Source organism: Hyla sarda, unplaced genomic scaffold (genome assembly GCF_029499605.1).
Source record: "Hyla sarda isolate aHylSar1 unplaced genomic scaffold, aHylSar1.hap1 scaffold_1581, whole genome shotgun sequence".
Taxonomy (NCBI): Eukaryota; Metazoa; Chordata; class Amphibia; order Anura; family Hylidae; genus Hyla; species Hyla sarda.
In genome coordinates, this window is record NW_026608218.1 from 20,526 (window position 1) to 47,839 (window position 27,314).

General features: G+C 46.1%; 12 non-coding genes across 12 annotated transcripts; all 12 read left to right on the forward strand.

Annotated features, from left to right (window-relative positions):
• Positions 1-1,689: 1,689 nt before the first annotated feature.
• On the forward strand, positions 1,690-1,880 carry LOC130310655 (U2 spliceosomal RNA). The gene has a single exon (XR_008859156.1). It is a non-coding gene; the product is annotated as a U2 spliceosomal RNA (small nuclear RNA).
• Positions 1,881-3,969: 2,089 nt separating this feature from the next.
• On the forward strand, positions 3,970-4,159 carry LOC130310656 (U2 spliceosomal RNA). The gene has a single exon (XR_008859157.1). It is a non-coding gene; the product is annotated as a U2 spliceosomal RNA (small nuclear RNA).
• Positions 4,160-6,245: 2,086 nt separating this feature from the next.
• Positions 6,246-6,436, forward strand: LOC130310631 (U2 spliceosomal RNA). Its single transcript, XR_008859132.1, has one exon. It is a non-coding gene; the product is annotated as a U2 spliceosomal RNA (small nuclear RNA).
• Positions 6,437-8,520: 2,084 nt separating this feature from the next.
• Positions 8,521-8,711, forward strand: LOC130310632 (U2 spliceosomal RNA). Its single transcript, XR_008859133.1, has one exon. It is a non-coding gene; the product is annotated as a U2 spliceosomal RNA (small nuclear RNA).
• A 2,080-nt stretch (positions 8,712-10,791) lies between these two features.
• Positions 10,792-10,982, forward strand: LOC130310633 (U2 spliceosomal RNA). The gene has a single exon (XR_008859134.1). It is a non-coding gene; the product is annotated as a U2 spliceosomal RNA (small nuclear RNA).
• A 2,089-nt stretch (positions 10,983-13,071) lies between these two features.
• On the forward strand, positions 13,072-13,262 carry LOC130310634 (U2 spliceosomal RNA). Its single transcript, XR_008859135.1, has one exon. It is a non-coding gene; the product is annotated as a U2 spliceosomal RNA (small nuclear RNA).
• Positions 13,263-15,348: 2,086 nt separating this feature from the next.
• On the forward strand, positions 15,349-15,539 carry LOC130310635 (U2 spliceosomal RNA). The gene has a single exon (XR_008859136.1). It is a non-coding gene; the product is annotated as a U2 spliceosomal RNA (small nuclear RNA).
• Positions 15,540-17,627: 2,088 nt separating this feature from the next.
• On the forward strand, positions 17,628-17,818 carry LOC130310636 (U2 spliceosomal RNA). Its single transcript, XR_008859137.1, has one exon. It is a non-coding gene; the product is annotated as a U2 spliceosomal RNA (small nuclear RNA).
• Positions 17,819-19,912: 2,094 nt separating this feature from the next.
• Positions 19,913-20,103, forward strand: LOC130310638 (U2 spliceosomal RNA). Its single transcript, XR_008859139.1, has one exon. It is a non-coding gene; the product is annotated as a U2 spliceosomal RNA (small nuclear RNA).
• Positions 20,104-22,192: 2,089 nt separating this feature from the next.
• On the forward strand, positions 22,193-22,383 carry LOC130310639 (U2 spliceosomal RNA). The gene has a single exon (XR_008859140.1). It is a non-coding gene; the product is annotated as a U2 spliceosomal RNA (small nuclear RNA).
• Positions 22,384-24,470: 2,087 nt separating this feature from the next.
• Positions 24,471-24,661, forward strand: LOC130310640 (U2 spliceosomal RNA). The gene has a single exon (XR_008859141.1). It is a non-coding gene; the product is annotated as a U2 spliceosomal RNA (small nuclear RNA).
• A 2,087-nt stretch (positions 24,662-26,748) lies between these two features.
• On the forward strand, positions 26,749-26,939 carry LOC130310641 (U2 spliceosomal RNA). Its single transcript, XR_008859142.1, has one exon. It is a non-coding gene; the product is annotated as a U2 spliceosomal RNA (small nuclear RNA).
• The last annotated feature ends 375 nt before the right edge of the window (positions 26,940-27,314 follow it).

A 27,314-nucleotide genomic window follows, 5' to 3' on the forward strand; every position in this document is an offset into this window, starting at 1 on the left:
GGTTGAACGTGATGGACATATGTCTTTTTTCGACCGTACTAACTATGTAACTATGTAACATAACATGGGGGGGGGGGTCTCCTGGCTGTTCACACAGGTGTGTCATTGCTGTACATTGACCATGCATTGCTTCTGTGGTATTGCAAAGGCAAAGACAAATGCTTCCAGCCATCCATTGCACTAATGGATTGGTCATCAGCTGGCTGTCTATGTCCCGCATCAATATAGACCAAAGTACAGAGGGTTAGGCTATGCTATTGTGCACCTACCTGATGCATCAGAAGGTGCGAGGCCCTTGCTAAATTCTGTGCACAGACTTTGAGATCTATGCTTTAGACTGTATCTAAACCTGCTCCAACATGGACTGACATTCTGGCCTACTTTCAGCCGATGCGACTTGTCTGTCGCTGAACAGTCGCTTTTTATGTATTCAGCACCTATGTATAATGTTGTAAAAATGCTCTAGAAGCTAAAGTCGCAGAAATGTCACACATATTTGGCCTGCAACTTTCTGTGCGACAAATTCAGACAGGAAAAATCAGTATAAATCCTTAGAAAATTATCCCCCAGTGTCTCCATCTGCTGGCGGTATTGAATAAGCATTGCTGCACTGATGGGGTATGCATTAGACGAAAAAAAAGAAGAAAAAGAAGAATAATACGCCCAGAAAAGAGGCGAAAAGGAGAAAAACGTAAAAAAACGTGAAAAAAAAGTAAGAGGAAGAGAAGGGAAAAAAAGGTGGAAATGGGTTTAAAAGTGATTTCGGCGGAGAAATATATATATATATATATATATATATATATATATATATATATATGCGCACACACACACATAGATATAAACGTATTCTCCGTTGAGATATTGCAGCCGCTGCTGTGTCCAGGCCCAGGAGCCTTAGCACTGTGCTGTGATGTCACTCAATACCACTGACATCACTAGGTGTAAACAACATCTCTCCTTTGCTGTGTATGTGACTATGGAGCTGTTTGGTGATGTCGTCTATTACGGCCTTCATAGAAGCAACAGGAGATTGTTGCATCCATCTTGAACCCTCAGAACTACAGTGCTATGATGTCACTCACTTCCACAGGCCTTGCAGAGTGTAAACAACAACAACCCAGCTTTGTTGTGTATGTAACCAAAGGGATTTGTGATGTCACCTAGAACCTTCACAGCAGCGACAGCTTTATGAGGAGCATCAGCACTGCTCTGCCTGAGCAGAACCATCACCGCCATAGGTTGTCAAATAACCCGGATTTAACCCACACAGGTAAGTCCAATGGGGTGCAGGCATGTCCTCTATGCTTACAGCTTCCCGTGGGTGTTGGTTTGATACCGTTTGGGGACAGCCAAGGAGGCATCTGCAGGCAACAAAGGTAGGTGTGTGCTTGTGTGTGTGTTTCCTATGCAGATCCTAAGCCCAGTGTCACATGCAAGTAGGAGGAGTAAGAAGGGTTCCTGGCAAATCCGGGTTATGGATTGCATTTAAAAAGGCCCCGTGGGAGTGCAATGGGCCCCTGTCTTGCTGCTTAGCAATAATGGTATGGGTTTAGGTTCTGCTGTGTGTACTGGTGGTTGACTGCCCCCCAGCCCAGAGTGTGCATGGAAAATTGTCTGGCAGCCTCCCTGACAGCAAGCAGTGATAGTGCCCATGAAGGGGACCTTGTTGGGCCCGCCCCTTTCACGGTTATCGCTTCTCGGCCTTTTGGCTAAGATCAAGTGTAGTATCTGTTCTTATCAGTTTAATATCTGATACGTCCCCTATCTGGCGACCATATATTAAATGGATTTTTGAGAACGGGGGCCGATTTCGAAGCTTGCTTCCGTCGCCCTATGCATTGACCCGATATGGCAGTATCTTCGGGTACAGTGCACCACCCCCTTACAGGGTTAAAAAGAAAGATTCCTACTTTCATTGCTACCTGCTTGCTGGCTAGCCAGCTAGCCAGCCCTGTGGGCCTTGCTGCTGCTGCAGCCAAAAAACAAAAGGTGGTGCTGCTGCTGCTTCTGCTGCTTCTGCTTCTGCTTGTGTCTGGCCCCTGTTGGAGCGTCCAGGCACAGGACTTCTGCTGCTGCTGACTAAATGGCCTCCTTAATTGGATCATTTGAGTAGCCAGCACACCTGTGCAGGTAGGGCATGACATGATAGGCAGCTGCCTTGATAGCGGGTGGGTGCTGAATGTTCCTAATTGACAAAATAAGATTAATGCTTATGAAGAAATATAAAATCTCATCCCTTCCCCAATATCGCGCCACACCCCTACCCCTTAATTCCCTGGTTGAACGTGATGGACATATGTCTTTTTTCGACCGTACTAACTATGTAACTATGTAACATAACATGGGGGGGGGGGGTCTCCTGGCTGTTCACACAGGTGTGTCATTGCTGTACATTGACCATGCATTGCTTCTGTGGTATTGCAAAGGCAAAGACAAATGCTTCCAGCCATCCATTGCACTAATGGATTGGTCATCAGCTGGCTGTCTATGTCCCGCATCAATATAGACCAAAGTACAGAGGGTTAGGCTATGCTATTGTGCACCTACCTGATGCATCAGAAGGTGCGAGGCCCTTGCTAAATTCTGTGCACAGACTTTGAGATCTATGCTTTAGACTGTATCTAAACCTGCTCCAACATGGACTGACATTCTGGCCTACTTTCAGCCGATGCGACTTGTCTGTCGCTGAACAGTCGCTTTTTATGTATTCAGCACCTATGTATAATGTTGTAAAAATGCTCTAGAAGCTAAAGTCGCAGAAATGTCACACATATTTGGCCTGCAACTTTCTGTGCGACAAATTCAGACAGGAAAAATCAGTATAAATCCTTAGAAAATTATCCCCCAGTGTCTCCATCTGCTGGCGGTATTGAATAAGCATTGCTGCACTGATGGGGTATGCATTAGACGAAAAAAAAGAAGAAAAAGAAGAATAATACGCCCAGAAAAGAGGCGAAAAGGAGAAAAACGTAAAAAAACGTGAAAAAAAAGTAAGAGGAAGAGAAGGGAAAAAAAGGTGGAAATGGGTTTAAAAGTGATTTCGGCGGAGAAATATATATATATATATATATATATATATATATATATATATATATATGCGCACACACACACATAGATATAAACGTATTCTCCGTTGAGATATTGCAGCCGCTGCTGTGTCCAGGCCCAGGAGCCTTAGCACTGTGCTGTGATGTCACTCAATACCACTGACATCACTAGGTGTAAACAACATCTCTCCTTTGCTGTGTATGTGACTATGGAGCTGTTTGGTGATGTCGTCTATTACGGCCTTCATAGAAGCAACAGGAGATTGTTGCATCCATCTTGAACCCTCAGAACTACAGTGCTATGATGTCACTCACTTCCACAGGCCTTGCAGAGTGTAAACAACAACAACCCAGCTTTGTTGTGTATGTAACCAAAGGGATTTGTGATGTCACCTAGAACCTTCACAGCAGCGACAGCTTTATGAGGAGCATCAGCACTGCTCTGCCTGAGCAGAACCATCACCGCCATAGGTTGTCAAATAACCCGGATTTAACCCACACAGGTAAGTCCAATGGGGTGCAGGCATGTCCTCTATGCTTACAGCTTCCCGTGGGTGTTGGTTTGATACCGTTTGGGGACAGCCAAGGAGGCATCTGCAGGCAACAAAGGTAGGTGTGTGCTTGTGTGTGTGTTTCCTATGCAGATCCTAAGCCCAGTGTCACATGCAAGTAGGAGGAGTAAGAAGGGTTCCTGGCAAATCCGGGTTATGGATTGCATTTAAAAAGGCCCCGTGGGAGTGCAATGGGCCCCTGTCTTGCTGCTTAGCAATAATGGTATGGGTTTAGGTTCTGCTGTGTGTACTGGTGGTTGACTGCCCCCCAGCCCAGAGTGTGCATGGAAAATTGTCTGGCAGCCTCCCTGACAGCAAGCAGTGATAGTGCCCATGAAGGGGACCTTGTTGGGCCCGCCCCTTTCACGGTTATCGCTTTCGGCCTTTTGGCTAAGATCAAGTGTAGTATCTGTTCTTATCAGTTTAATATCTGATACGTCCCCTATCTGGCGACCATATATTAAATGGATTTTTGAGAACGGGGGCCGATTTCGAAGCTTGCTTCCGTCGCCCTATGCATTGACCCGATATGGCAGTATCTTCGGGTACAGTGCACCACCCCCTTACAGGGTTAAAAAGAAAGATTCCTACTTTCATTGCTACCTGCTTGCTGGCTAGCCAGCTAGCCAGCCCTGTGGGCCTTGCTGCTGCTGCAGCCAAAAAACAAAAGGTGGTGCTGCTGCTGCTTCTGCTGCTTCTGCTTCTGCTTGTGTCTGGCCCCTGTTGGAGCGTCCAGGCACAGGACTTCTGCTGCTGCTGACTAAATGGCCTCCTTAATTGGATCATTTGAGTAGCCAGCACACCTGTGCAGGTAGGGCATGACATGATAGGCAGCTGCCTTGATAGCGGGTGGGTGCTGAATGTTCCTAATTGACAAAATAAGATTAATGCTTATGAAGAAATATAAAATCTCATCCCTTCCCCAATATCGCGCCACACCCCTACCCCTTAATTCCCTGGTTGAACGTGATGGACATATGTCTTTTTTCGACCGTACTAACTATGTAACTATGTAACATAACATGGGGGGGGGGGTCTCCTGGCTGTTCACACAGGTGTGTCATTGCTGTACATTGACCATGCATTGCTTCTGTGGTATTGCAAAGGCAAAGACAAATGCTTCCAGCCATCCATTGCACTAATGGATTGGTCATCAGCTGGCTGTCTATGTCCCGCATCAATATAGACCAAAGTACAGAGGGTTAGGCTATGCTATTGTGCACCTACCTGATGCATCAGAAGGTGCGAGGCCCTTGCTAAATTCTGTGCACAGACTTTGAGATCTATGCTTTAGACTGTATCTAAACCTGCTCCAACATGGACTGACATTCTGGCCTACTTTCAGCCGATGCGACTTGTCTGTCGCTGAACAGTCGCTTTTTATGTATTCAGCACCTATGTATAATGTTGTAAAAATGCTCTAGAAGCTAAAGTCGCAGAAATGTCACACATATTTGGCCTGCAACTTTCTGTGCGACAAATTCAGACAGGAAAAATCAGTATAAATCCTTAGAAAATTATCCCCCAGTGTCTCCATCTGCTGGCGGTATTGAATAAGCATTGCTGCACTGATGGGGTATGCATTAGACGAAAAAAAAGAAGAAAAAGAAGAATAATACGCCCAGAAAAGAGGCGAAAAGGAGAAAAACGTAAAAAAACATGAAAAAAAAGTAAGAGGAAGAGAAGGGAAAAAAAGGTGGAAATGGGTTTAAAAGTGATTTCGGCGGAGAAATATATATATATATATATATATATATATATATATATATATATATGCGCACACACACACATAGATATAAACGTATTCTCCGTTGAGATATTGCAGCCGCTGCTGTGTCCAGGCCCAGGAGCCTTAGCACTGTGCTGTGATGTCACTCAATACCACTGACATCACTAGGTGTAAACAACATCTCTCCTTTGCTGTGTATGTGACTATGGAGCTGTTTGGTGATGTCGTCTATTACGGCCTTCATAGAAGCAACAGGAGATTGTTGCATCCATCTTGAACCCTCAGAACTACAGTGCTATGATGTCACTCACTTCCACAGGCCTTGCAGAGTGTAAACAACAACAACCCAGCTTTGTTGTGTATGTAACCAAAGGGATTTGTGATGTCACCTAGAACCTTCACAGCAGCGACAGCTTTATGAGGAGCATCAGCACTGCTCTGCCTGAGCAGAACCATCACCGCCATAGGTTGTCAAATAACCCGGATTTAACCCACACAGGTAAGTCCAATGGGGTGCAGGCATGTCCTCTATGCTTACAGCTTCCCGTGGGTGTTGGTTTGATACCGTTTGGGGACAGCCAAGGAGGCATCTGCAGGCAACAAAGGTAGGTGTGTGCTTGTGTGTGTGTTTCCTATGCAGATCCTAAGCCCAGTGTCACATGCAAGTAGGAGGAGTAAGAAGGGTTCCTGGCAAATCCGGGTTATGGATTGCATTTAAAAAGGCCCCGTGGGAGTGCAATGGGCCCCTGTCTTGCTGCTTAGCAATAATGGTATGGGTTTAGGTTCTGCTGTGTGTACTGGTGGTTGACTGCCCCCCAGCCCAGAGTGTGCATGGAAAATTGTCTGGCAGCCTCCCTGACAGCAAGCAGTGATAGTGCCCATGAAGGGGACCTTGTTGGGCCCGCCCCTTTCACGGTTATCGCTTCTCGGCCTTTTGGCTAAGATCAAGTGTAGTATCTGTTCTTATCAGTTTAATATCTGATACGTCCCCTATCTGGGGACCATATATTAAATGGATTTTTGAGAACGGGGGCCGATTTCGAAGCTTGCTTCCGTCGCCCTATGCATTGACCCGATATGGCAGTATCTTCGGGTACAGTGCACCACCCCCTTACAGGGTTAAAAAGAAAGATTCCTACTTTCATTGCTACCTGCTTGCTGGCTAGCCAGCTAGCCAGCCCTGTGGGCCTTGCTGCTGCTGCAGCCAAAAAACAAAGAGGTGCTGCTGCTGCTTCTGCTGCTTCTGCTTCTGCTTGTGTCTGGCCCCTGTTGGAGCGTCCAGGCACAGGACTTCTGCTGCTGCTGACTAAATGGCCTCCTTAATTGGATCATTTGAGTAGCCAGCACACCTGTGCAGGTAGGGCATGACATGATAGGCAGCTGCCTTGATAGCGGGTGGGTGCTGAATGTTCCTAATTGACAAAATAAGATTAATGCTTATGAAGAAATATAAAATCTCATCCCTTCCCCAATATCGCGCCACACCCCTACCCCTTAATTCCCTGGTTGAACGTGATGGACATATGTCTTTTTTCGACCGTACTAACTATGTAACTATGTAACATAACATGGGGGGGGGGGGTCTCCTGGCTGTTCACACAGGTGTGTCATTGCTGTACATTGACCATGCATTGCTTCTGTGGTATTGCAAAGGCAAAGACAAATGCTTCCAGCCATCCATTGCACTAATGGATTGGTCATCAGCTGGCTGTCTATGTCCCGCATCAATATAGACCAAAGTACAGAGGGTTAGGCTATGCTATTGTGCACCTACCTGATGCATCAGAAGGTGCGAGGCCCTTGCTAAATTCTGTGCACAGACTTTGAGATCTATGCTTTAGACTGTATCTAAACCTGCTCCAACATGGACTGACATTCTGGCCTACTTTCAGCCGATGCGACTTGTCTGTCGCTGAACAGTCGCTTTTTATGTATTCAGCACCTATGTATAATGTTGTAAAAATGCTCTAGAAGCTAAAGTCGCAGAAATGTCACACATATTTGGCCTGCAACTTTCTGTGCGACAAATTCAGACAGGAAAAATCAGTATAAATCCTTAGAAAATTATCCCCCAGTGTCTCCATCTGCTGGCGGTATTGAATAAGCATTGCTGCACTGATGGGGTATGCATTAGACGAAAAAAAAGAAGAAAAAGAAGAATAATACGCCCAGAAAAGAGGCGAAAAGGAGAAAAACGTAAAAAAACGTGAAAAAAAAGTAAGAGGAAGAGAAGGGAAAAAAAGGTGGAAATGGGTTTAAAAGTGATTTCGGCGGAGAAATATATATATATATATATATATATATATATATATATATATATATATGCGCACACACACACATAGATATAAACGTATTCTCCGTTGAGATATTGCAGCCGCTGCTGTGTCCAGGCCCAGGAGCCTTAGCACTGTGCTGTGATGTCACTCAATACCACTGACATCACTAGGTGTAAACAACATCTCTCCTTTGCTGTGTATGTGACTATGGAGCTGTTTGGTGATGTCGTCTATTACGGCCTTCATAGAAGCAACAGGAGATTGTTGCATCCATCTTGAACCCTCAGAACTACAGTGCTATGATGTCACTCACTTCCACAGGCCTTGCAGAGTGTAAACAACAACAACCCAGCTTTGTTGTGTATGTAACCAAAGGGATTTGTGATGTCACCTAGAACCTTCACAGCAGCGACAGCTTTATGAGGAGCATCAGCACTGCTCTGCCTGAGCAGAACCATCACCGCCATAGGTTGTCAAATAACCCGGATTTAACCCACACAGGTAAGTCCAATGGGGTGCAGGCATGTCCTCTATGCTTACAGCTTCCCGTGGGTGTTGGTTTGATACCGTTTGGGGACAGCCAAGGAGGCATCTGCAGGCAACAAAGGTAGGTGTGTGCTTGTGTGTGTGTTTCCTATGCAGATCCTAAGCCCAGTGTCACATGCAAGTAGGAGGAGTAAGAAGGGTTCCTGGCAAATCCGGGTTATGGATTGCATTTAAAAAGGCCCCGTGGGAGTGCAATGGGCCCCTGTCTTGCTGCTTAGCAATAATGGTATGGGTTTAGGTTCTGCTGTGTGTACTGGTGGTTGACTGCCCCCCAGCCCAGAGTGTGCATGGAAAATTGTCTGGCAGCCTCCCTGACAGCAAGCAGTGATAGTGCCCATGAAGGGGACCTTGTGCCCGCCCCTTTCACGGTTATCGCTTCTCGGCCTTTTGGCTAAGATCAAGTGTAGTATCTGTTCTTATCAGTTTAATATCTGATACGTCCCCTATCTGGGGACCATATATTAAATGGATTTTTGAGAACGGGGGCCGATTTCGAAGCTTGCTTCCGTCGCCCTATGCATTGACCCGATATGGCAGTATCTTCGGGTACAGTGCACCACCCCCTTACAGGGTTAAAAAGAAAGATTCCTACTTTCATTGCTACCTGCTTGCTGGCTAGCCAGCTAGCCAGCCCTGTGGGCCTTGCTGCTGCTGCAGCCAAAAAACAAAAGGTGGTGCTGCTGCTGCTTCTGCTGCTTCTGCTTCTGCTTGTGTCTGGCCCCTGTTGGAGCGTCCAGGCACAGGACTTCTGCTGCTGCTGACTAAATGGCCTCCTTAATTGGATCATTTGAGTAGCCAGCACACCTGTGCAGGTAGGGCATGACATGATAGGCAGCTGCCTTGATAGCGGGTGGGTGCTGAATGTTCCTAATTGACAAAATAAGATTAATGCTTATGAAGAAATATAAAATCTCATCCCTTCCCCAATATCGCGCCACACCCCTACCCCTTAATTCCCTGGTTGAACGTGATGGACATATGTCTTTTTTCGACCGTACTAACTATGTAACTATGTAACATAACATGGGGGGGGGGGTCTCCTGGCTGTTCACACAGGTGTGTCATTGCTGTACATTGACCATGCATTGCTTCTGTGGTATTGCAAAGGCAAAGACAAATGCTTCCAGCCATCCATTGCACTAATGGATTGGTCATCAGCTGGCTGTCTATGTCCCGCATCAATATAGACCAAAGTACAGAGGGTTAGGCTATGCTATTGTGCACCTACCTGATGCATCAGAAGGTGCGAGGCCCTTGCTAAATTCTGTGCACAGACTTTGAGATCTATGCTTTAGACTGTATCTAAACCTGCTCCCACATGGACTGACATTCTGGCCTACTTTCAGCCGATGCGACTTGTCTGTCGCTGAACAGTCGCTTTTTATGTATTCAGCACCTATGTATAATGTTGTAAAAATGCTCTAGAAGCTAAAGTCGCAGAAATGTCACACATATTTGGCCTGCAACTTTCTGTGCGACAAATTCAGACAGGAAAAATCAGTATAAATCCTTAGAAAATTATCCCCCAGTGTCTCCATCTGCTGGCGGTATTGAATAAGCATTGCTGCACTGATGGGGTATGCATTAGACGAAAAAAAAGAAGAAAAAGAAGAATAATACGCCCAGAAAAGAGGCGAAAAGGAGAAAAACGTAAAAAAACGTGAAAAAAAAGTAAGAGGAAGAGAAGGGAAAAAAAGGTGGAAATGGGTTTAAAAGTGATTTCGGCGGAGAAATATATATATATATATATATATATATATATATATATATGCGCACACACACACATAGATATAAACGTATTCTCCGTTGAGATATTGCAGCCGCTGCTGTGTCCAGGCCCAGGAGCCTTAGCACTGTGCTGTGATGTCACTCAATACCACTGACATCACTAGGTGTAAACAACATCTCTCCTTTGCTGTGTATGTGACTATGGAGCTGTTTGGTGATGTCGTCTATTACGGCCTTCATAGAAGCAACAGGAGATTGTTGCATCCATCTTGAACCCTCAGAACTACAGTGCTATGATGTCACTCACTTCCACAGGCCTTGCAGAGTGTAAACAACAACAACCCAGCTTTGTTGTGTATGTAACCAAAGGGATTTGTGATGTCACCTAGAACCTTCACAGCAGCGACAGCTTTATGAGGAGCATCAGCACTGCTCTGCCTGAGCAGAACCATCACCGCCATAGGTTGTCAAATAACCCGGATTTAACCCACACAGGTAAGTCCAATGGGGTGCAGGCATGTCCTCTATGCTTACAGCTTCCCGTGGGTGTTGGTTTGATACCGTTTGGGGACAGCCAAGGAGGCATCTGCAGGCAACAAAGGTAGGTGTGTGCTTGTGTGTGTGTTTCCTATGCAGATCCTAAGCCCAGTGTCACATGCAAGTAGGAGGAGTAAGAAGGGTTCCTGGCAAATCCGGGTTATGGATTGCATTTAAAAAGGCCCCGTGGGAGTGCAATGGGCCCCTGTCTTGCTGCTTAGCAATAATGGTATGGGTTTAGGTTCTGCTGTGTGTACTGGTGGTTGACTGCCCCCCAGCCCAGAGTGTGCATGGAAAATTGTCTGGCAGCCTCCCTGACAGCAAGCAGTGATAGTGCCCATGAAGGGGACCTTGTTGGGCCCGCCCCTTTCACGGTTATCGCTTCTCGGCCTTTTGGCTAAGATCAAGTGTAGTATCTGTTCTTATCAGTTTAATATCTGATACGTCCCCTATCTGGGGACCATATATTAAATGGATTTTTGAGAACGGGGGCCGATTTCGAAGCTTGCTTCCGTCGCCCTATGCATTGACCCGATATGGCAGTATCTTCGGGTACAGTGCACCACCCCCTTACAGGGTTAAAAAGAAAGATTCCTACTTTCATTGCTACCTGCTTGCTGGCTAGCCAGCTAGCCAGCCCTGTGGGCCTTGCTGCTGCTGCAGCCAAAAAACAAAAGGTGGTGCTGCTGCTGCTTCTGCTGCTTCTGCTTCTGCTTGTGTCTGGCCCCTGTTGGAGCGTCCAGGCACAGGACTTCTGCTGCTGCTGACTAAATGGCCTCCTTAATTGGATCATTTGAGTAGCCAGCACACCTGTGCAGGTAGGGCATGACATGATAGGCAGCTGCCTTGATAGCGGGTGGGTGCTGAATGTTCCTAATTGACAAAATAAGATTAATGCTTATGAAGAAATATAAAATCTCATCCCTTCCCCAATATCGCGCCACACCCCTACCCCTTAATTCCCTGGTTGAACGTGATGGACATATGTATTTTTTCGACCGTACTAACTATGTAACTATGTAACATAACATGGGGGGGGGGGGTCTCCTGGCTGTTCACACAGGTGTGTCATTGCTGTACATTGACCATGCATTGCTTCTGTGGTATTGCAAAGGCAAAGACAAATGCTTCCAGCCATCCATTGCACTAATGGATTGGTCATCAGCTGGCTGTCTATGTCCCGCATCAATATAGACCAAAGTACAGAGGGTTAGGCTATGCTATTGTGCACCTACCTGATGCATCAGAAGGTGCGAGGCCCTTGCTAAATTCTGTGCACAGACTTTGAGATCTATGCTTTAGACTGTATCTAAACCTGCTCCAACATGGACTGACATTCTGGCCTACTTTCAGCCGATGCGACTTGTCTGTCGCTGAACAGTCGCTTTTTATGTATTCAGCACCTATGTATAATGTTGTAAAAATGCTCTAGAAGCTAAAGTCGCAGAAATGTCACACATATTTGGCCTGCAACTTTCTGTGCGACAAATTCAGACAGGAAAAATCAGTATAAATCCTTAGAAAATTATCCCCCAGTGTCTCCATCTGCTGGCGGTATTGAATAAGCATTGCTGCACTGATGGGGTATGCATTAGACGAAAAAAAAGAAGAAAAAGAAGAATAATACGCCCAGAAAAGAGGCGAAAAGGAGAAAAACGTAAAAAAACGTGAAAAAAAAGTAAGAGGAAGAGAAGGGAAAAAAAGGTGGAAATGGGTTTAAAAGTGATTTCGGCGGAGATATATATATATATATATATATATATATATATATATATATATATATATGCGCACACACACACATAGATATAAACGTATTCTCCGTTGAGATATTGCAGCCGCTGCTGTGTCCAGGCCCAGGAGCCTTAGCACTGTGCTGTGATGTCACTCAATACCACTGACATCACTAGGTGTAAACAACATCTCTCCTTTGCTGTGTATGTGACTATGGAGCTGTTTGGTGATGTCGTCTATTACGGCCTTCATAGAAGCAACAGGAGATTGTTGCATCCATCTTGAACCCTCAGAACTACAGTGCTATGATGTCACTCACTTCCACAGGCCTTGCAGAGTGTAAACAACAACAACCCAGCTTTGTTGTGTATGTAACCAAAGGGATTTGTGATGTCACCTAGAACCTTCACAGCAGCGACAGCTTTATGAGGAGCATCAGCACTGCTCTGCCTGAGCAGAACCATCACCGCCATAGGTTGTCAAATAACCCGGATTTAACCCACACAGGTAAGTCCAATGGGGTGCAGGCATGTCCTCTATGCTTACAGCTTCCCGTGGGTGTTGGTTTGATACCGTTTGGGGACAGCCAAGGAGGCATCTGCAGGCAACAAAGGTAGGTGTGTGCTTGTGTGTGTGTTTCCTATGCAGATCCTAAGCCCAGTGTCACATGCAAGTAGGAGGAGTAAGAAGGGTTCCTGGCAAATCCGGGTTATGGATTGCATTTAAAAAGGCCCCGTGGGAGTGCAATGGGCCCCTGTCTTGCTGCTTAGCAATAATGGTATGGGTTTAGGTTCTGCTGTGTGTACTGGTGGTTGACTGCCCCCCAGCCCAGAGTGTGCATGGAAAATTGTCTGGCAGCCTCCCTGACAGCAAGCAGTGATAGTGCCCATGAAGGGGACCTTGTTGGGCCCGCCCCTTTCACGGTTATCGCTTCTCGGCCTTTTGGCTAAGATCAAGTGTAGTATCTGTTCTTATCAGTTTAATATCTGATACGTCCCCTATCTGGGGACCATATATTAAATGGATTTTTGAGAACGGGGGCCGATTTCGAAGCTTGCTTCCGTCGCCCTATGCATTGACCCGATATGGCAGTATCTTCGGGTACAGTGCACCACCCCCTTACAGGGTTAAAAAGAAAGATTCCTACTTTCATTGCTACCTGCTTGCTGGCTAGCCAGCTAGCCAGCCCTGTGGGCCTTGCTGCTGCTGCAGCCAAAAAACAAAAGGTGGTGCTGCTGCTGCTTCTGCTGCTTCTGCTTCTGCTTGTGTCTGGCCCCTGTTGGAGCGTCCAGGCACAGGACTTCTGCTGCTGCTGACTAAATGGCCTCCTTAATTGGATCATTTGAGTAGCCAGCACACCTGTGCAGGTAGGGCATGACATGATAGGCAGCTGCCTTGATAGCGGGTGGGTGCTGAATGTTCCTAATTGACAAAATAAGATTAATGCTTATGAAGAAATATAAAATCTCATCCCTTCCCCAATATCGCGCCACACCCCTACCCCTTAATTCCCTGGTTGAACGTGATGGACATATGTCTTTTTTCGACCGTACTAACTATGTAACTATGTAACATAACATGGGGGGGGGGGTCTCCTGGCTGTTCACACAGGTGTGTCATTGCTGTACATTGACCATGCATTGCTTCTGTGGTATTGCAAAGGCAAAGACAAATGCTTCCAGCCATCCATTGCACTAATGGATTGGTCATCAGCTGGCTGTCTATGTCCCGCATCAATATAGACCAAAGTACAGAGGGTTAGGCTATGCTATTGTGCACCTACCTGATGCATCAGAAGGTGCGAGGCCCTTGCTAAATTCTGTGCACAGACTTTGAGATCTATGCTTTAGACTGTATCTAAACCTGCTCCAACATGGACTGACATTCTGGCCTACTTTCAGCCGATGCGACTTGTCTGTCGCTGAACAGTCGCTTTTTATGTATTCAGCACCTATGTATAATGTTGTAAAAATGCTCTAGAAGCTAAAGTCGCAGAAATGTCACACATATTTGGCCTGCAACTTTCTGTGCGACAAATTCAGACAGGAAAAATCAGTATAAATCCTTAGAAAATTATCCCCCAGTGTCTCCATCTGCTGGCGGTATTGAATAAGCATTGCTGCACTGATGGGGTATGCATTAGACGAAAAAAAAGAAGAAAAAGAAGAATAATACGCCCAGAAAAGAGGCGAAAAGGAGAAAAACGTAAAAAAACGTGAAAAAAAAGTAAGAGGAAGAGAAGGGAAAAAAAGGTGGAAATGGGTTTAAAAGTGATTTCGGCGGAGAAATATATATATATATATATATATATATATATATATATATATATATGCGCACACACACACATAGATATAAACGTATTCTCCGTTGAGATATTGCAGCCGCTGCTGTGTCCAGGCCCAGGAGCCTTAGCACTGTGCTGTGATGTCACTCAATACCACTGACATCACTAGGTGTAAACAACATCTCTCCTTTGCTGTGTATGTGACTATGGAGCTGTTTGGTGATGTCGTCTATTACGGCCTTCATAGAAGCAACAGGAGATTGTTGCATCCATCTTGAACCCTCAGAACTACAGTGCTATGATGTCACTCACTTCCACAGGCCTTGCAGAGTGTAAACAACAACAACCCAGCTTTGTTGTGTATGTAACCAAAGGGATTTGTGATGTCACCTAGAACCTTCACAGCAGCGACAGCTTTATGAGGAGCATCAGCACTGCTCTGCCTGAGCAGAACCATCACCGCCATAGGTTGTCAAATAACCCGGATTTAACCCACACAGGTAAGTCCAATGGGGTGCAGGCATGTCCTCTATGCTTACAGCTTCCCGTGGGTGTTGGTTTGATACCGTTTGGGGACAGCCAAGGAGGCATCTGCAGGCAACAAAGGTAGGTGTGTGCTTGTGTGTGTGTTTCCTATGCAGATCCTAAGCCCAGTGTCACATGCAAGTAGGAGGAGTAAGAAGGGTTCCTGGCAAATCCGGGTTATGGATTGCATTTAAAAAGGCCCCGTGGGAGTGCAATGGGCCCCTGTCTTGCTGCTTAGCAATAATGGTATGGGTTTAGGTTCTGCTGTGTGTACTGGTGGTTGACTGCCCCCCAGCCCAGAGTGTGCATGGAAAATTGTCTGGCAGCCTCCCTGACAGCAAGCAGTGATAGTGCCCATGAAGGGGACCTTGTTGGGCCCGCCCCTTTCACGGTTATCGCTTCTCGGCCTTTTGGCTAAGATCAAGTGTAGTATCTGTTCTTATCAGTTTAATATCTGATACGTCCCCTATCTGGGGACCATATATTAAATGGATTTTTGAGAACGGGGGCCGATTTCGAAGCTTGCTTCCGTCGCCCTATGCATTGACCCGATATGGCAGTATCTTCGGGTACAGTGCACCACCCCCTTACAGGGTTAAAAAGAAAGATTCCTACTTTCATTGCTACCTGCTTGCTGGCTAGCCAGCTAGCCAGCCCTGTGGGCCTTGCTGCTGCTGCAGCCAAAAAACAAAAGGTGGTGCTGCTGCTGCTTCTGCTGCTTCTGCTTCTGCTTGTGTCTGGCCCCTGTTGGAGCGTCCAGGCACAGGACTTCTGCTGCTGCTGACTAAATGGCCTCCTTAATTGGATCATTTGAGTAGCCAGCACACCTGTGCAGGTAGGGCATGACATGATAGGCAGCTGCCTTGATAGCGGGTGGGTGCTGAATGTTCCTAATTGACAAAATAAGATTAATGCTTATGAAGAAATATAAAATCTCATCCCTTCCCCAATATCGCGCCACACCCCTACCCCTTAATTCCCTGGTTGAACGTGATGGACATATGTCTTTTTTCGACCGTACTAACTATGTAACTATGTAACATAACATGGGGGGGGGGGTCTCCTGGCTGTTCACACAGGTGTGTCATTGCTGTACATTGACCATGCATTGCTTCTGTGGTATTGCAAAGGCAAAGACAAATGCTTCCAGCCATCCATTGCACTAATGGATTGGTCATCAGCTGGCTGTCTATGTCCCGCATCAATATAGACCAAAGTACAGAGGGTTAGGCTATGCTATTGTGCACCTACCTGATGCATCAGAAGGTGCGAGGCCCTTGCTAAATTCTGTGCACAGACTTTGAGATCTATGCTTTAGACTGTATCTAAACCTGCTCCAACATGGACTGACATTCTGGCCTACTTTCAGCCGATGCGACTTGTCTGTCGCTGAACAGTCGCTTTTTATGTATTCAGCACCTATGTATAATGTTGTAAAAATGCTCTAGAAGCTAAAGTCGCAGAAATGTCACACATATTTGGCCTGCAACTTTCTGTGCGACAAATTCAGACAGGAAAAATCAGTATAAATCCTTAGAAAATTATCCCCCAGTGTCTCCATCTGCTGGCGGTATTGAATAAGCATTGCTGCACTGATGGGGTATGCATTAGACGAAAAAAAAGAAGAAAAAGAAGAATAATACGCCCAGAAAAGAGGCGAAAAGGAGAAAAACGTAAAAAAACGTGAAAAAAAAGTAAGAGGAAGAGAAGGGAAAAAAAGGTGGAAATGGGTTTAAAAGTGATTTCGGCGGAGAAATATATATATATATATATATATATATATATATATATATATATATATGCGCACACACACACATAGATATAAACGTATTCTCCGTTGAGATATTGCAGCCGCTGCTGTGTCCAGGCCCAGGAGCCTTAGCACTGTGCTGTGATGTCACTCAATACCACTGACATCACTAGGTGTAAACAACATCTCTCCTTTGCTGTGTATGTGACTATGGAGCTGTTTGGTGATGTCGTCTATTACGGCCTTCATAGAAGCAACAGGAGATTGTTGCATCCATCTTGAACCCTCAGAACTACAGTGCTATGATGTCACTCACTTCCACAGGCCTTGCAGAGTGTAAACAACAACAACCCAGCTTTGTTGTGTATGTAACCAAAGGGATTTGTGATGTCACCTAGAACCTTCACAGCAGCGACAGCTTTATGAGGAGCATCAGCACTGCTCTGCCTGAGCAGAACCATCACCGCCATAGGTTGTCAAATAACCCGGATTTAACCCACACAGGTAAGTCCAATGGGGTGCAGGCATGTCCTCTATGCTTACAGCTTCCCGTGGGTGTTGGTTTGATACCGTTTGGGGACAGCCAAGGAGGCATCTGCAGGCAACAAAGGTAGGTGTGTGCTTGTGTGTGTGTTTCCTATGCAGATCCTAAGCCCAGTGTCACATGCAAGTAGGAGGAGTAAGAAGGGTTCCTGGCAAATCCGGGTTATGGATTGCATTTAAAAAGGCCCCGTGGGAGTGCAATGGGCCCCTGTCTTGCTGCTTAGCAATAATGGTATGGGTTTAGGTTCTGCTGTGTGTACTGGTGGTTGACTGCCCCCCAGCCCAGAGTGTGCATGGAAAATTGTCTGGCAGCCTCCCTGACAGCAAGCAGTGATAGTGCCCATGAAGGGGACCTTGTTGGGCCCGCCCCTTTCACGGTTATCGCTTCTCGGCCTTTTGGCTAAGATCAAGTGTAGTATCTGTTCTTATCAGTTTAATATCTGATACGTCCCCTATCTGGGGACCATATATTAAATGGATTTTTGAGAACGGGGGCCGATTTCGAAGCTTGCTTCCGTCGCCCTATGCATTGACCCGATATGGCAGTATCTTCGGGTACAGTGCACCACCCCCTTACAGGGTTAAAAAGAAAGATTCCTACTTTCATTGCTACCTGCTTGCTGGCTAGCCAGCTAGCCAGCCCTGTGGGCCTTGCTGCTGCTGCAGCCAAAAAACAAAAGGTGGTGCTGCTGCTGCTTCTGCTGCTTCTGCTTCTGCTTGTGTCTGGCCCCTGTTGGAGCGTCCAGGCACAGGACTTCTGCTGCTGCTGACTAAATGGCCTCCTTAATTGGATCATTTGAGTAGCCAGCACACCTGTGCAGGTAGGGCATGACATGATAGGCAGCTGCCTTGATAGCGGGTGGGTGCTGAATGTTCCTAATTGACAAAATAAGATTAATGCTTATGAAGAAATATAAAATCTCATCCCTTCCCCAATATCGCGCCACACCCCTACCCCTTAATTCCCTGGTTGAACGTGATGGACATATGTATTTTTTCGACCGTACTAACTATGTAACTATGTAACATAACATGGGGGGGGGGGGGTCTCCTGGCTGTTCACACAGGTGTGTCATTGCTGTACATTGACCATGCATTGCTTCTGTGGTATTGCAAAGGCAAAGACAAATGCTTCCAGCCATCCATTGCACTAATGGATTGGTCATCAGCTGGCTGTCTATGTCCCGCATCAATATAGACCAAAGTACAGAGGGTTAGGCTATGCTATTGTGCACCTACCTGATGCATCAGAAGGTGCGAGGCCCTTGCTAAATTCTGTGCACAGACTTTGAGATCTATGCTTTAGACTGTATCTAAACCTGCTCCAACATGGACTGACATTCTGGCCTACTTTCAGCCGATGCGACTTGTCTGTCGCTGAACAGTCGCTTTTTATGTATTCAGCACCTATGTATAATGTTGTAAAAATGCTCTAGAAGCTAAAGTCGCAGAAATGTCACACATATTTGGCCTGCAACTTTCTGTGCGACAAATTCAGACAGGAAAAATCAGTATAAATCCTTAGAAAATTATCCCCCAGTGTCTCCATCTGCTGGCGGTATTGAATAAGCATTGCTGCACTGATGGGGTATGCATTAGACGAAAAAAAAGAAGAAAAAGAAGAATAATACGCCCAGAAAAGAGGCGAAAAGGAGAAAAACGTAAAAAAACGTGAAAAAAAAGTAAGAGGAAGAGAAGGGAAAAAAAGGTGGAAATGGGTTTAAAAGTGATTTCGGCGGAGAAATATATATATATATATATATATATATATATATATATATATATATATATATGCGCACACACACACATAGATATAAACGTATTCTCCGTTGAGATATTGCAGCCGCTGCTGTGTCCAGGCCCAGGAGCCTTAGCACTGTGCTGTGATGTCACTCAATACCACTGACATCACTAGGTGTAAACAACATCTCTCCTTTGCTGTGTATGTGACTATGGAGCTGTTTGGTGATGTCGTCTATTACGGCCTTCATAGAAGCAACAGGAGATTGTTGCATCCATCTTGAACCCTCAGAACTACAGTGCTATGATGTCACTCACTTCCACAGGCCTTGCAGAGTGTAAACAACAACAACCCAGCTTTGTTGTGTATGTAACCAAAGGGATTTGTGATGTCACCTAGAACCTTCACAGCAGCGACAGCTTTATGAGGAGCATCAGCACTGCTCTGCCTGAGCAGAACCATCACCGCCATAGGTTGTCAAATAACCCGGATTTAACCCACACAGGTAAGTCCAATGGGGTGCAGGCATGTCCTCTATGCTTACAGCTTCCCGTGGGTGTTGGTTTGATACCGTTTGGGGACAGCCAAGGAGGCATCTGCAGGCAACAAAGGTAGGTGTGTGCTTGTGTGTGTGTTTCCTATGCAGATCCTAAGCCCAGTGTCACATGCAAGTAGGAGGAGTAAGAAGGGTTCCTGGCAAATCCGGGTTATGGATTGCATTTAAAAAGGCCCCGTGGGAGTGCAATGGGCCCCTGTCTTGCTGCTTAGCAATAATGGTATGGGTTTAGGTTCTGCTGTGTGTACTGGTGGTTGACTGCCCCCCAGCCCAGAGTGTGCATGGAAAATTGTCTGGCAGCCTCCCTGACAGCAAGCAGTGATAGTGCCCATGAAGGGGACCTTGTTGGGCCCGCCCCTTTCACGGTTATCGCTTCTCGGCCTTTTGGCTAAGATCAAGTGTAGTATCTGTTCTTATCAGTTTAATATCTGATACGTCCCCTATCTGGGGACCATATATTAAATGGATTTTTGAGAACGGGGGCCGATTTCGAAGCTTGCTTCCGTCGCCCTATGCATTGACCCGATATGGCAGTATCTTCGGGTACAGTGCACCACCCCCTTACAGGGTTAAAAAGAAAGATTCCTACTTTCATTGCTACCTGCTTGCTGGCTAGCCAGCTAGCCAGCCCTGTGGGCCTTGCTGCTGCTGCAGCCAAAAAACAAAAGGTGGTGCTGCTGCTGCTTCTGCTGCTTCTGCTTCTGCTTGTGTCTGGCCCCTGTTGGAGCGTCCAGGCACAGGACTTCTGCTGCTGCTGACTAAATGGCCTCCTTAATTGGATCATTTGAGTAGCCAGCACACCTGTGCAGGTAGGGCATGACATGATAGGCAGCTGCCTTGATAGCGGGTGGGTGCTGAATGTTCCTAATTGACAAAATAAGATTAATGCTTATGAAGAAATATAAAATCTCATCCCTTCCCCAATATCGCGCCACACCCCTACCCCTTAATTCCCTGGTTGAACGTGATGGACATATGTCTTTTTTCGACCGTACTAACTATGTAACTATGTAACATAACATGGGGGGGGGGGTCTCCTGGCTGTTCACACAGGTGTGTCATTGCTGTACATTGACCATGCATTGCTTCTGTGGTATTGCAAAGGCAAAGACAAATGCTTCCAGCCATCCATTGCACTAATGGATTGGTCATCAGCTGGCTGTCTATGTCCCGCATCAATATAGACCAAAGTACAGAGGGTTAGGCTATGCTATTGTGCACCTACCTGATGCATCAGAAGGTGCGAGGCCCTTGCTAAATTCTGTGCACAGACTTTGAGATCTATGCTTTAGACTGTATCTAAACCTGCTCCAACATGGACTGACATTCTGGCCTACTTTCAGCCGATGCGACTTGTCTGTCGCTGAACAGTCGCTTTTTATGTATTCAGCACCTATGTATAATGTTGTAAAAATGCTCTAGAAGCTAAAGTCGCAGAAATGTCACACATATTTGGCCTGCAACTTTCTGTGCGACAAATTCAGACAGGAAAAATCAGTATAAATCCTTAGAAAATTATCCCCCAGTGTCTCCATCTGCTGGCGGTATTGAATAAGCATTGCTGCACTGATGGGGTATGCATTAGACGAAAAAAAAAGAAGAAAAAGAAGAATAATACGCCCAGAAAAGAGGCGAAAAGGAGAAAAACGTAAAAAAACGTGAAAAAAAAGTAAGAGGAAGAGAAGGGAAAAAAAGGTGGAAATGGGTTTAAAAGTGATTTCGGCGGAGAAATATATATATATATATATATATATATATATATATATATATATATATGCGCACACACACACATAGATATAAACGTATTCTCCGTTGAGATATTGCAGCCGCTGCTGTGTCCAGGCCCAGGAGCCTTAGCACTGTGCTGTGATGTCACTCAATACCACTGACATCACTAGGTGTAAACAACATCTCTCCTTTGCTGTGTATGTGACTATGGAGCTGTTTGGTGATGTCGTCTATTACGGCCTTCATAGAAGCAACAGGAGATTGTTGCATCCATCTTGAACCCTCAGAACTACAGTGCTATGATGTCACTCACTTCCACAGGCCTTGCAGAGTGTAAACAACAACAACCCAGCTTTGTTGTGTATGTAACCAAAGGGATTTGTGATGTCACCTAGAACCTTCACAGCAGCGACAGCTTTATGAGGAGCATCAGCACTGCTCTGCCTGAGCAGAACCATCACCGCCATAGGTTGTCAAATAACCCGGATTTAACCCACACAGGTAAGTCCAATGGGGTGCAGGCATGTCCTCTATGCTTACAGCTTCCCGTGGGTGTTGGTTTGATACCGTTTGGGGACAGCCAAGGAGGCATCTGCAGGCAACAAAGGTAGGTGTGTGCTTGTGTGTGTGTTTCCTATGCAGATCCTAAGCCCAGTGTCACATGCAAGTAGGAGGAGTAAGAAGGGTTCCTGGCAAATCCGGGTTATGGATTGCATTTAAAAAGGCCCCGTGGGAGTGCAATGGGCCCCTGTCTTGCTGCTTAGCAATAATGGTATGGGTTTAGGTTCTGCTGTGTGTACTGGTGGTTGACTGCCCCCCAGCCCAGAGTGTGCATGGAAAATTGTCTGGCAGCCTCCCTGACAGCAAGCAGTGATAGTGCCCATGAAGGGGACCTTGTTGGGCCCGCCCCTTTCACGGTTATCGCTTCTCGGCCTTTTGGCTAAGATCAAGTGTAGTATCTGTTCTTATCAGTTTAATATCTGATACGTCCCCTATCTGGGGACCATATATTAAATGGATTTTTGAGAACGGGGGCCGATTTCGAAGCTTGCTTCCGTCGCCCTATGCATTGACCCGATATGGCAGTATCTTCGGGTACAGTGCACCACCCCCTTACAGGGTTAAAAAGAAAGATTCCTACTTTCATTGCTACCTGCTTGCTGGCTAGCCAGCTAGCCAGCCCTGTGGGCCTTGCTGCTGCTGCAGCCAAAAAACAAAAGGTGGTGATGCTGCTGCTTCTGCTGCTTCTGCTTCTGCTTGTGTCTGGCCCCTGTTGGAGCGTCCAGGCACAGGACTTCTGCTGCTGCTGACTAAATGGCCTCCTTAATTGGATCATTTGAGTAGCCAGCACACCTGTGCAGGTAGGGCATGACATGATAGGCAGCTGCCTTGATAGCGGGTGGGTGCTGAATGTTCCTAATTGACAAAATAAGATTAATGCTTATGAAGAAATATAAAATCTCATCCCTTCCCCAATATCGCGCCACACCCCTACCCCTTAATTCCCTGGTTGAACGTGATGGACATATGTCTTTTTTCGACCGTACTAACTATGTAACTATGTAACATAACATGGGGGGGGGGGTCTCCTGGCTGTTCACACAGGTGTGTCATTGCTGTACATTGACCATGCATTGCTTCTGTGGTATTGCAAAGGCAAAGACAAATGCTTCCAGCCATCCATTGCACTAATGGATTGGTCATCAGCTGGCTGTCTATGTCCCGCATCAATATAGACCAAAGTACAGAGGGTTAGGCTATGCTATTGTGCACCTACCTGATGCATCAGAAGGTGCGAGGCCCTTGCTAAATTCTGTGCACAGACTTTGAGATCTATGCTTTAGACTGTATCTAAACCTGCTCCAACATGGACTGACATTCTGGCCTACTTTCAGCCGATGCGACTTGTCTGTCGCTGAACAGTCGCTTTTTATGTATTCAGCACCTATGTATAATGTTGTAAAAATGCTCTAGAAGCTAAAGTCGCAGAAATGTCACACATATTTGGCCTGCAACTTTCTGTGCGACAAATTCAGACAGGAAAAATCAGTATAAATCCTTAGAAAATTATCCCCCAGTGTCTCCATCTGCTGGCGGTATTGAATAAGCATTGCTGCACTGATGGGGTATGCATTAGACGAAAAAAAAAGAAGAAAAAGAAGAATAATACGCCCAGAAAAGAGGCGAAAAGGAGAAAAACGTAAAAAAACGTGAAAAAAAAGTAAGAGGAAGAGAAGGGAAAAAAAGGTGGAAATGGGTTTAAAAGTGATTTCGGCGGAGAAATATATATATATATATATATATATATATATATATATATATATATGCGCACACACACACATAGATATAAACGTATTCTCCGTTGAGATATTGCAGCCGCTGCTGTGTCCAGGCCCAGGAGCCTTAGCACTGTGCTGTGATGTCACTCAATACCACTGACATCACTAGGTGTAAACAACATCTCTCCTTTGCTGTGTATGTGACTATGGAGCTGTTTGGTGATGTCGTCTATTACGGCCTTCATAGAAGCAACAGGAGATTGTTGCATCCATCTTGAACCCTCAGAACTACAGTGCTATGATGTCACTCACTTCCACAGGCCTTGCAGAGTGTAAACAACAACAACCCAGCTTTGTTGTGTATGTAACCAAAGGGATTTGTGATGTCACCTAGAACCTTCACAGCAGCGACAGCTTTATGAGGAGCATCAGCACTGCTCTGCCTGAGCAGAACCATCACCGCCATAGGTTGTCAAATAACCCGGATTTAACCCACACAGGTAAGTCCAATGGGGTGCAGGCATGTCCTCTATGCTTACAGCTTCCCGTGGGTGTTGGTTTGATACCGTTTGGGGACAGCCAAGGAGGCATCTGCAGGCAACAAAGGTAGGTGTGTGCTTGTGTGTGTGTTTCCTATGCAGATCCTAAGCCCAGTGTCACATGCAAGTAGGAGGAGTAAGAAGGGTTCCTGGCAAATCCGGGTTATGGATTGCATTTAAAAAGGCCCCGTGGGAGTGCAATGGGCCCCTGTCTTGCTGCTTAGCAATAATGGTATGGGTTTAGGTTCTGCTGTGTGTACTGGTGGTTGACTGCCCCCCAGCCCAGAGTGTGCATGGAAAATTGTCTGGCAGCCTCCCTGACAGCAAGCAGTGATAGTGCCCATGAAGGGGACCTTGTTGGGCCCGCCCCTTTCACGGTTATCGCTTCTCGGCCTTTTGGCTAAGATCAAGTGTAGTATCTGTTCTTATCAGTTTAATATCTGATACGTCCCCTATCTGGGGACCATATATTAAATGGATTTTTGAGAACGGGGGCCGATTTCGAAGCTTGCTTCCGTCGCCCTATGCATTGACCCGATATGGCAGTATCTTCGGGTACAGTGCACCACCCCCTTACAGGGTTAAAAAGAAAGATTCCTACTTTCATTGCTACCTGCTTGCTGGCTAGCCAGCTAGCCAGCCCTGTGGGCCTTGCTGCTGCTGCAGCCAAAAAACAAAAGGTGGTGCTGCTGCTGCTTCTGCTGCTTCTGCTTCTGCTTGTGTCTGGCCCCTGTTGGAGCGTCCAGGCACAGGACTTCTGCTGCTGCTGACTAAATGGCCTCCTTAATTGGATCATTTGAGTAGCCAGCACACCTGTGCAGGTAGGGCATGACATGATAGGCAGCTGCCTTGATAGCGGGTGGGTGCTGAATGTTCCTAATTGACAAAATAAGATTAATGCTTATGAAGAAATATAAAATCTCATCCCTTCCCCAATATCGCGCCACACCCCTACCCCTTAATTCCCTGGTTGAACGTGATGGACATATGTCTTTTTTCGACCGTACTAACTATGTAACTATGTAACATAACATGGGGGGGGTCTCCTGGCTGTTCACACAGGTGTGTCATTGCTGTACATTGACCATGCATTGCTTCTGTGGTATTGCAAAGGCAAAGACAAATGCTTCCAGCCATCCATTGCACTAATGGATTGGTCATCAGCTGGCTGTCTATGTCCCGCATCAATATAGACCAAAGTACAGAGGGTTAGGCTATGCTATTGTGCACCTACCTGATGCATCAGAAGGTGCGAGGCCCTTGCTAAATTCTGTGCACAGACTTTGAGATCTATGCTTTAGACTGTATCTAAACCTGCTCCAACATGGACTGACATTCTGGCCTACTTTCAGCCGATGCGACTTGTCTGTCGCTGAACAGTCGCTTTTTATGTATTCAGCACCTATGTATAATGTTGTAAAAATGCTCTAGAAGCTAAAGTCGCAGAAATGTCACACATATTTGGCCTGCAACTTTCTGTGCGACAAATTCAGACAGGAAAAATCAGTATAAATCCTTAGAAAATTATCCCCCAGTGTCTCCATCTGCTGGCGGTATTGAATAAGCATTGCTGCACTGATGGGGTATGCATTAGACGAAAAAAAAGAAGAAAAAGAAGAATAATACGCCCAGAAAAGAGGCGAAAAGGAGAAAAACGTAAAAAAACGTGAAAAAAAAGTAAGAGGAAGAGAAGGGAAAAAAAGGTGGAAATGGGTTTAAAAGTGATTTCGGCGGAGAAATATATATATATATATATATATATATATATATATATATATATATATATGCGCACACACACACATAGATATAAACGTATTCTCCGTTGAGATATTGCAGCCGCTGCTGTGTCCAGGCCCAGGAGCCTTAGCACTGTGCTGTGATGTCACTCAATACCACTGACATCACTAGGTGTAAACAACATCTCTCCTTTGCTGTGTATGTGACTATGGAGCTGTTTGGTGATGTCGTCTATTACGGCCTTCATAGAAGCAACAGGAGATTGTTGCATCCATCTTGAACCCTCAGAACTACAGTGCTATGATGTCACTCACTTCCACAGGCCTTGCAGAGTGTAAACAACAACAACCCAGCTTTGTTGTGTATGTAACCAAAGGGATTTGTGATGTCACCTAGAACCTTCACAGCAGCGACAGCTTTATGAGGAGCATCAGCACTGCTCTGCCTGAGCAGAACCATCACCGCCATAGGTTGTCAAATAACCCGGATTTAACCCACACAGGTAAGTCCAATGGGGTACAGGCATGTCCTCTATGCTTACAGCTTCCCGTGGGTGTTGGTTTGATACCGTTTGGGGACAGCCAAGGAGGCATCTGCAGGCAACAAAGGTAGGTGTGTGCTTGTGTGTGTGTTTCCTATGCAGATCCTAAGCCCAGTGTCACATGCAAGTAGGAGGAGTAAGAAGGGTTCCTGGCAAATCCGGGTTATGGATTGCATTTAAAAAGGCCCCGTGGGAGTTCAATGGGCCCCTGTCTTGCTGCTTAGCAATAATGGTATGGGTTTAGGTTCTGCTGTGTGTACTGGTGGTTGACTGCCCCCCAGCCCAGAGTGTGCATGGAAAATTGTCTGGCAGCCTCCCTGACAGCAAGCAGTGATAGTGCCCATGAAGGGGACCTTGTTGGGCCCGCCCCTTTCACGGTTATCGCTTCTCGGCCTTTTGGCTAAGATCAAGTGTAGTATCTGTTCTTATCAGTTTAATATCTGATACGTCCCCTATCTGGGGACCATATATTAAATGGATTTTTGAGAACGGGGGCCGATTTCGAAGCTTGCTTCCGTCGCCCTATGCATTGACCCGATATGGCAGTATCTTCGGGTACAGTGCACCACCCCCTTACAGGGTTAAAAAGAAAGATTCCTACTTTCATTGCTACCTGCTTGCTGGCTAGCCAGCTAGCCAGCCCTGTGGGCCTTGCTGCTGCTGCAGCCAAAAAACAAAAGGTGGTGCTGCTGCTGCTTCTGCTTCTGCTTGTGTCTGGCCCCTGTTGGAGCGTCCAGGCACAGGACTTCTGCTGCTGCTGACTAAATGGCCTCCTTAATTGGATCATTTGAGTAGCCAGCACACCTGTGCAGGTAGGGCATGACATGATAGGCAGCTGCCTTGATAGCGGGTGGGTGCTGAATGTTCCTAATTGACAAAATAAGATTAATGCTTATGAAGAAATATAAAATCTCATCCCTTCCTCAATATCGCGCCACACCCCTAC